We start from the raw sequence: 10,422 nt of genomic DNA on the forward strand, positions 1-10,422 counted from the left end.
GAGTATGTCCTGTTTTCTTGCATACGTAGAGATAGGGCTCTACATGATTGAGGTCCATGATTTCCCATTACATTTTACATTCATTCATTTTACATTGTTTTCTTTTTTCCTGGCAGTATGAAAATGGTGATAATGTTATTTACCAATGCATGCATTTTCTGTGAAAATTCTGTATGTCCAATGATTACCAAAAACTGTTGGAGATTGGAGGAAGATAGTTGTGGTAACCCTCCCCACAAAGATGTCAACTGCGTGGAAGTGGATCTGCCCCAAGACTAAGAGGAGCTCATGGACCCATCTCTGGTGCAACAGTTGCAGTGGGACACCACAGTGAGCATTCAAAACTATTTCTCACGAAGAATTCTTACCCTTCTAGCTATTTTTCTTTTTCATACTGAGTACTGAGTTACTTCTGAAATGGATTTTTAAAAATCTATCCCTAGTCCTGGAACTTCCCAATCTGATTGTTGATTTTCTATTTCTAGGCTTCTGTAAGGATAAAGAGGTAACAAAGCAATTTCCTAATGTTAGTTCTGTTGTATCCAGTGGTCTTGACCTAACTGTGTTTCTGAACTAGATGCTTGTAAAACCTATAGCTGTTTGCATTTGAGCCAGACTGTTCTTGGAAGGGAACACTGACAGGACACAGGGCAAGAAACAACATGGGAAATTCTGATTAGATATTAAGAAAGATAATGATGATAAGAATGATCACACATTTAAGTGGGTTGCCCAGAGAGATTTTAAAATATGTTGTTCAAATATTTATATTTTTAAAATATGATATTCAAAACTCAACTCAATGATGCCCTAAGAAATTTGGCCTTGCATTGACATTGGCCCTTCTTTTTGCTGTATCAAGGTAACTTGTATCATAGAATTATAGAATCCTTAGAGTTGGAAGGGATCTTTAAAGGTCATCTAGTCCAGCTCCTGTGCAATGAAAAGGGGCAGGCATATCTAGATCAGGGTGCCCATAGCCTGATCCAACCTCACCTTCAAAGTTTCCGGGGATGGGGTTCAATACATGTTCAGTATTTTCCTAGAATTTTTGTTTGGTTTTGATTTGACTTGCTTGTTTTTATTTGTTTGTTCATTCGTGCTCTTTTTTTTTCCCACAAAATAAAGAGAACGAATCCTAGTGTTGCAGTCAGATATTTCTGGAATCACAGGAGAGTGATCATAGGATGAGCAGTTCTATATTCACAGAGGCAAGTACATCATGAGAGGTATCCTCATAACATATTCAAAAGTATTAGCATACATTCAAGTTTGAATGTGATTGTTTGTAAATACTTTGATGTAGAACTTCTTTTTCTTTTTACTTCTTTGTTGTTTTAGAAGGCAATTGTAAGAGGCTAGCTGAATCCAGATTTCAAACCTATCTGTACTCTGCATTTTTGTGGCTGAAAAAGAAGTTTAACTACCTGTAAGTATGCTGTAATGGCTGTAGAACATCTGGTCAGCAGCTGCTTCCTAACGACACAGTTATTCAGATAATCTCACTGAACAGCTTTAGTGTGCTGTCTAGCAACAAATCACAGGAACAACCTCATTATGGTTCATACCTAATGATAGCCAAAACGTCTCCTTTTTTAAAGTACTTAACACCCAAAAATATGTAGCAGGGTATGTTTCCTGGGCATCTTCACAGCATTAACACTTAGAATCCTGCTGTCTGTCAAAGTTGCTCTGAAATCCATTTGCAAAATGGATTGTTTTTCATTAAGGGCCTACATTCCCTTTGGTTGCTTGCCATGAAGGGAAACAGCAGGTCACAAGTTACGTGCAAAATTCATAATAAGCCCATGTAAAAGAAAAAAATACACTAAAGCCCTTTGCCAGCAGTTTCTAGAAACTTGCTCTGCACTTGCACATTATATCTTCAAAGCTGTGAGGGAAGCTCTTGGGGTGGGGTTGACCAGATATACCTCAGCAAACCTATTCTCTCAATTATTTGCACTGTTTCTTTAAAGTGAATGAAATTCTGAAGAACAGACAAAATATCACTCCCATTTAAACCTGCTATAAGCTTTGTACTGAGTTCAAAGACAGGCCAAGGTTATCTTTCCTAGAAGACCTTGAGAAAGCAGACAGAAATAGTTGTCAGTCTCTCATTTTGTTGATACTTTCATCACAAATGAGAGATGCACTAATTAATTCTAACTGATACCTAAAGCAGGGAAAAAAAAGTTGGAGATGTAATTTAAAATGCATCAGAAACACTGTTCTGTAGAACTGTAGACACCAAATCCCCAGAGCTCGACTTAATTTTCAAAACCATTCCTGAAGCAGCACCTTCTAACCTGTTCTCATGTCTCCCCATAATTTAGAGCCTTCTAAAAAAGTTTTCCTGGAGCTTTGGTGGCCTTGCTTGCGGTGTTAATAACTAACTTACCTTGATTCCTACAAATGAAATACATTATTATTATTTTTTACTGCAGAGATGAAGATGATGTATTCCACTAAGTATTTGAAGACTATTCTCTTCATGCTAAGAAACCATAATATTTTTTCCTGTGGGCGATGTCATCAAGGGAAAGCATGTAAGTGGCAGAGATGGTGGAAGCTCTGGAAAAATAAACTTCCCAAATTTGGACCGGCTGTTTTGTGCTGCAAATCAGCCATATGTTGCACTTGATGAGGTGAAGACTCATTTGAAGTCTGTCTCACATACTATCTGGTATACTTGCTTCTGTATGTAAATGTCCTTAAACATGCTTATATCCTAGTGTACAGATAAGCTTTATGTCTACAGGAGATTTTATTAGGATATGGTTAGAAGAAAGGCAGACTTACACTTATCCAAAAAAAAAAAAAAAAGAAAAAAAGAAAAGGAATAATGGAGTACATATGGCTCTGTACGTGTCTCAAATCTCCAAAGATAGAGCAAGCACTGTAAATGTTTCATTGATTCTGTGCCATATTCTAGTATTGAGATTTCACATATACAGTGGTGTGATGATAGGTACAAAAGAACATCAGATTCAACTGTTTTAAAACTTTTCTCTTTTGAATGCTACTGTACAAAAGTCAATTAGACAATAGAATAATAATAGAATTCAAATAATTGAAAGGCTACAAAACGCACACAGAAAAATCACCTTCCAAACTGACTGTCTCCCAGACAGTATTTCAAATGAGAACACATTCATCCCAAAGCTGAAGCTGCATGTGGAAGAATCAAGGTAGATTGTGCGGAATGTTATTAGTGCCAAATCACAACTGACACTGGCTCCTATTTCTTTTGATATACTTAAGGTTAAAGAACTGATTTAGTCTCACCTCTAACTTCCTTGCTTCTGTTAGGAGTCAGGCTCCATAGTAACACAGCTTTCTATTTTTGTTTTCTTCCAATAGTTTAAATTCCTTTTGTTTCTCTCAATGATGGATTCTTGAAAACTTAGATATGCCAGAGTCCGTATAAGTGAAACAGATAAACAAGTCTTCCCTTTTTTAATGCAGGCTGTAGCTGAAGAGATGAAAGTAAATAACGTGGGATACTACACAAGAAATTTCACATTTAAAAAATGTTATTCCTTTACATCCACTTTTGAGTTACAGTAACATTGAAAATATTTTCAGAGATTATCAGTGTACTTTTCTCCAAAGAAAATATGCAATGTAGATCAATACTAGAAACCACTTAGTAGGCTGTTAGGCCAAGAAGAAGAAAGACACTAGTGATGTCTGGCTTGGCCTTGAAGAATTGTAATTACTGTAGAATTAATTAAGGTTGTACAACAGAGCAATGTTTTAATTCTGCAGAAGCAAATCATTCAAACACAGTAGCTTGCTTTGGAACTCAACCATATGTATGTACTCTTTCCCCAGCAATCTCACTAGCAGAAGAGCTAGAATGTCAACATTTGGAGTCCACAGCCACATATTTTTGCTGCTATGACACAACCCATCTGGAAATCGGGTTGCACAGCAACATAACAAGGGAAGTATTTGTAAGAAGCATTCATCCAGAAGATAGCTCCTTTCAGAACTTTGATCATCCTTCAGGCCATAGGGCAGCTCTGCTTTCTTTGCTACCATCCGAAGTGTAAGGGAACATTCTGTGCCATCACTACATAAGGAGTCTCATTTTTAAAGTATTAAAAAAATCCACCTACAAATCCTCATTTTATATGTTAGGAATAACTTGAGAAGCTAGAGAGTATTGGTCGATTCTAACAAGCAGTTAAATTAATGTTAAGAAAGGCTTATGTCCCTCAAGTGTCCCAAGAAAGGAGCACTTCTCTGACCAGAGAGAAGCAGTGGATCATCTGCTCTCCACCACTGTAGTGCATGCTGTTTTCTTCAAGAACTTGACAGAATGGTAATCATTCTATTTTTTTTTTTCTAACAATCATATAAGTCTTACAAGAGTGACTTATTTTTTATTAACACAACATATTTAGAATTGTGTTTGCTTTCAGAACTGTTTTCTGTGATTATTATATAGTATATTGTAAAGGAGTTCAAGTCTTTATCAACTGAAACTCAAGCAATTTCTATCGTTAGAGATAGCAATCCAACATCACTACTCACCATGAGTTACACCAGGTGCCACTCTTTTCAGTTTCTATCAGAGACTTGATATTACATCCAGTGATAGTACAAAAAAACAGTATTTACTCCTTTAAAATAACGAAGGAGTGTGTGCATATAGATATACTGTGTGTGTATATATATATATACGCATATATATATATATACTGTAAATCATATAAACACAAGTCTTTGACATGTGTTTATATGATTTACAGTACCAGCTTTACTGCAACAGAGATGCAGACAGACATCGACAGGAGGAAATTGTCTACTCAGGTGCAATACAGATTTGTTTGCCAGACAGTTTGGCCCAAAAATAGAGTTTCCATTTTGAAATGTGTTGAGGACTATACATGGTAAGTTGTCCATACTATGGAGATTTGAGTTTAAAGGACAAATTTTCAATTTAAACTGAAATATACAAGAGAAGTGTTGAATTAGGAAATGTTTGAAATGCAACGAAATGCACTCTGATTATTAAAAGAAGAAAAGTCCAATATATTTTTTTTCTCTGTTCTGCTTTGAGTTCATCCTAGGCTGTGGTGGAGAACCAAAGAGCACTGTTCTTTTTGTGTTGCATGAGTCTTTTTGGGGTGACACAAAAAATCCTGAACACAGGCAGCACTTATCAACACCCTGACCTTGGTTCAGAGTTAGAAATGTCTGGAACTCAAATAAAATTGAGCACAATAAAAAAGAACTTAGTAATTGCTTATCATAGTCTCTGTACTGAACATGACATGTCATGAAATTGATATTTTCCCAGGTACCTTAAACTCTATTGTCACTGTTCACTGCAGGAGAGTAGGACTGGATAACCTTTAAAGGTCCCTTCCAACTCAAATGGTTCTAATTCTGTGATTCTATTGCCTTGGGTGATACACAGCTGAATTCATACCGATACAGTCAATGGAAGGACAGAAATTGTATATCTATTGGCACATCTGCAGAGTCAGAGGTTTCAAAAACTAAAACCCAAATCTACTAGCAGGACAGTTAGCATATATGTCTTTAGTCTGTAGTTTTGATAGGGGCATGGTGCAGTTGCTTGACAGAGAGAAACGTGAAAATATGTCCTCGAAACATCAGCTAATTTTCACACTGTTGACATTAGATTGTCTCGAAGAAGAAAATAAATGTTTCTTCAAGACTGTTTAGACCCATACTTTTTGTCCACAGAGACAAAAGTCTGGCTTCTTGCTTGTGGTTAAAACATAAAAATTTTCCCATTACATTTTTGATAACTTATCAAAAAAACACGTTGCCTTGTTACAAGGAATTCAGAGTTGTGACTTAAGAAAAATAAATCAGAATTAAATGAAACCCCCAAAAGTGCAAAGCTGAAAATTATAAAACCACAGAGCAGAAAACAAAAGTTCTGAGAAACATAAATCTTCCTTAGGGATAGGCACCAAGGAGGACAAGAGGTAGTGATATACTGTATGCATAAGTATAAAGATGTTTATCCATTCACATGGGGAATCAAGTTAGATTTATATTTGTTGGTTGTGGAGTGGTTTGGGTTTTTTTGCTTTTTTAAATTATTATTATTTTCAGCATTAATTTGCTTGACTCATGTTCACCTTAGATTTAAGACTAAATCTTTTTTTTTTCTTTTGCTTCGTTGATCTCAACCTTTTTGAACCTGTCGTCTTTCTTCCTTCTGTGTGGATTGTTGGGGAAAAACAAAACTGAAAGATTACATTCTTTTCTTTATTTTTAATATGGTTTTGTATCCCTCTAAAGGAAGCCAGTTCAAATCAAGAGATGCCTGCATCTATTGAAACCACAGAGTGGATTGATCTCTAGAAATTCTGCTCTCTGCTTATGAATACTGAAGCAGTGAGATGATGGTCAGATCTCAGGGGCTGCTCTGACATGTCAGCCCCTACGGGCTTCTGTCCTATGTTGCCATTTGAATGGACCCCCAGGACTTTCCCAGAAGCAAAGTCAGGTGTAAGACGTGTGGGCTGTTGGTGCTTCTCAGCTGAACTGCTGTGAGCTGCATGTATGAACTTCAGGGCAAGGTGCACAAATGCATTTGCCCAGGTAGGAACGCACACCAAGGAATCTGCTTTAGAGGTCACAGCTGTAAGAAAGGCTGCAGGGAACCTGTGTCTGTCTGTATCCATCTAAAGATGAGTATTAACTTTGGACTCAGTTATGTTTCTGTTGACTGTTTTTGACTGTTTCTCTACTCATCATTTTCCTGATGGATGTACTATTTTGTTTTTAATCTCACCACAGTGACATAGAGAAATATTTATACTATTTTCAAATAATGGTTAGAAAATATGGAGTATATCGGCTCTGTGTAACACATTACACTGGTGACAGAACCAAGCACTGAATGCAGAAATCTGGAATCCCAGGGTAGTTTTTAACCCGCAAGGTCTTTGTTGCACTTAAATGGAGACCACAGAGCCAATACTGCCACTGCTGCAGTTCTACTGGGAAATATAGACAGCTATAACCTTTATCATTCACTAGCATAGCTCAGTTCACTTAGCCTTTCTTCACAGGGGAGATGCTCCAGGCCCTTCACCATCTTTGTGGCCCTCCGCTGGACTCTTTCCAAGAGATCCCTGTCTTTTTTGAACTGGAGAGCCCAGAACTGGACACAGTACTCCAGATGAGGCCTTACCAGGGCAGAGTAGAGGGGGAGGATCACCTCCCTCGACCTGCTGGACACGCTCTTCTTAATGTACCCCAGAATGCCATTGGCCTTTTTGGCCACGATGGCACATTGCTGGCTCATGGCCAACCTGTCGTCCACCAGTCGTCCACAAGTTTAGCTGAATGTTACTCTATCTGAAATGTCATGTAGAATAAGAACTGCTACAAGAAGTTATTTTTCTGCTGTGATTTGTAGATGTTGCATCATTGACATAAACAGTTGAAAATTCATGTTAATTCCTTTTCATGTTTCTAATATATGGGCTTATTACAGTTTTGGTTACGCTTGGTATGAGAAGGCATATTTTAACAGCTCAAACTCAAGAAAACATGGAGTTTGTCCTTTAAAATCACTTTACTGCACTAATCCTATAACTTCTTCAATATGACTCATTTCATTTCTGAAGCTCAGAACAATCCTGAAATATGATTTTCTTTTATTTCCCTCCCTCTTTGTTGTATATCAGGATAATTTTATTTGTATATATATATTTCCTCTCCCTTGGCATTTTGTATAGTCTTCATAATGAAAGGTACAAGATTTCCAATTTATTAAACCAGGAGACATTTGGAACTAGAAGTTGACTTACATCTTACAGTATATACACTCTCAATGCTCAAGAGCAAGTAACTGATCTTTGACATAGTACTAGATGAAATACTTTACTTTTTTTACATTATGAAGTATTAATTGAATAATGATGCTTTTAAAATGTTCATATGGGAACAATTAGATCCACCCATGTTATCGTAAAGCTACTTGCTTGATGTTTCACAGCGTTCAGCACAAGAGCAGCATTAGAACATCCTGTTTGGCAATAGGATATGTCATTTTGAAAATGAACCTTTTCCTCAGATTTAAACTTCTGATTGTTTGTTATTTTTTCCCCCTTTTTGCTCCTTATTTTCAGTCTAAATCTGAAACTCCAGCAGTTGATGTGTGTGTGCATCAAGCTGGCTTCAGATGGACCAGACTTTGCACAGCAAGGCTGGTCTCCAGCTTCCCACAGCCCTATCCAGACCATTTGACCATTTGTGTTGAGAGAGCACACAACACATGATTATTGTATTGTGAGCCATAAAAATTATGACTATTCAACAAATTCTGAGCTAGTGTAAGCCAGCTTACAGTTAGCAGATACCATGCAAACACATGTGAGATGTAACAAGATGCATTTTTACATCCAGATGGGAACATGCAGGCATTTTTGAAGTACCATAAGTGGTTTGTATAACACAGCAAAGGTCGCTATCTAAAGGGGGTCATTGAAGATCAGGAGTGAATTCTAAGAATATAATACAGTTAGATCCAGGAAGTCCTGACCTATCTGAATTGTAGCTACAAGTATAAGGTGAGAAAAGTCAACGTAACTCTAGATATGCTGTGTGTTGTTTGTGTGAGTTTGCTCTGTGCCCATCAGTCCATGATGATGGGTGAGCTCTGGGAAAGTTCATGTTAAGCCTACGAGTGATACAGCAATGAGTGGGGTAGAGATATGGACCTGGCTGGTTGCCATCCTTTGACATTTCCCACCTTGTGGTGGGGTAGTGACTGAATTACAACACCTACACCTCAGCTATTCTTTCATAGAGCAGATTATATTATAAAGATCTTTTTGAATTCCTGACAGGAAATAAGAAATTAGTCAGTGACTGCTGATAGATCTGTTTCCCCTTTAAATGGGGGATGTTGATTGAGATGCTGTATCTCTTAGCTGATGGTTAGGATGTTGATTAGAGCCTTGGGTAAACAAACAGAAAGAGTTTGAATTAGAAGGAAATGAAGGACAATTAAAAAGGAATCCCATGTCATCTTTAGGCAGCTACTAACAGTGTAACTGCAAATGAAGGAAACACTCTTCAAAATAAAAAGAAAAAAAAGCAATGTATTTCTTCAATTAAAGACATTACATTTCTCTCTAAATGAGACCTTAATCTGGCCGTCATTAGTGTAGGAACACTGGTAAGGGGGTATAGACTAAGAGTGAAGGAAAATACCTGGTGGGAAAGGAAGCATATTGCCTTGGAAGGCAGCAGTAGCATTGCATCTCATTCACAGCACTTATCCAGTAGTTACTATTCCATGCAACCACATCTGAAAAGCTAAAAGTATTTCTGGTTTTGTTTAGTTGGTTGGTAGGTTTTGTTTTGTTTGTTTCTCTCTATATATGTTTTAATAAATATTTTATATTTATTATAAAATAATAATAATATTGACACATATTATTATATATATGTTAATAAATATATTATTTTGTCAAACAAAAAACTTAGATTCCATCATTGTTTCAAAGGCACTGGTACAGCAGCAGGGAATTGAACTTACAGCTCTCACTGTTTTACTGTTTTTAAACACTGATTTGGCATACAGCTCCTCAACCATCAAGTTAATAATTTACCATTTGATATCTTAAGACATCAATATAATTTTTCCAATTAAAGTGTTAATTTTCCAGTAAGTTGGAAGGTGACTGCTCCACTCAATGCTCATCAGTGTTAATGTGAACTGCATGGCTAAATGTTCTACCTACCATTCTATAAACTTAACCCAAATCTTGGAACATTTCCTCAGTGCTACCAAGATCATGCAATGATGGTGCCTTTTTTTTGAAAATGAAAGCATTCTTTTTTGCCTCTTTTATAGCTGTCTTTAAAAACATCCTTCAATTCAAAACACATTAGATACTAAGCACAAGCTCAGTATATGGTTGAAGACTCTCAGTGGCCTCTTCTGATCTCGAAGTATTCCACTAAGCATATTAAATTACTGTCCCACCTGTTTCCTATACTGTATTATGTACTTTAAATGCCCTGCCATAAACATGAGCAGATTTACCACATTATCAATAAAAGGTTTTGAAATTGCATTACATCGCATATACAAGAATTATTTTGATGTGTTCACAAATGCCTCTCCCTGTGCCATGATTAGAGATTTTTTTTTAATTTGGTAAACTGTAAAGAGTCACATATCTGCTCAGAACTGTTAGTTACAATCAGTTGAATTGAATGCAAAATTCTAGTATTTCTCCATAGCCTACTCTGTGTTCCAGGAGAAAGCTAAGCCATAACAGAATGGGAGGATTGCTTATTACAGTCACCACAGGCAACTTAAAAAAAAAATCTCTGTAATTAATTGAGTAAAATTAATATATTAAAAATTATTTTACTCCATTCCTCTAAGTTCTGATTGCATAACTTTAT

At 36.7% G+C, this 10,422-nt stretch overlaps 1 long non-coding RNA gene across 1 annotated transcript; it reads left to right on the forward strand.

The window, feature by feature from the left end:
- Nucleotides 1-354: 354 nt before the first annotated feature.
- LOC104910181 (uncharacterized) lies at nt 355-7,455 on the forward strand. Its single transcript, XR_002113165.3, has 4 exons — nt 355-1,211; nt 1,342-1,429; nt 2,445-2,546; nt 3,835-7,455. It is a non-coding gene; the product is annotated as an uncharacterized LOC104910181 (long non-coding RNA).
- Nucleotides 7,456-10,422: the final 2,967 nt, after the last annotated feature.

This window comes from Meleagris gallopavo, chromosome 3 (assembly GCF_905368555.1).
Source record: "Meleagris gallopavo chromosome 3, MGAL_WU_HG_1.1, whole genome shotgun sequence".
NCBI classification, from domain to species: Eukaryota; Metazoa; Chordata; class Aves; order Galliformes; family Phasianidae; genus Meleagris; species Meleagris gallopavo.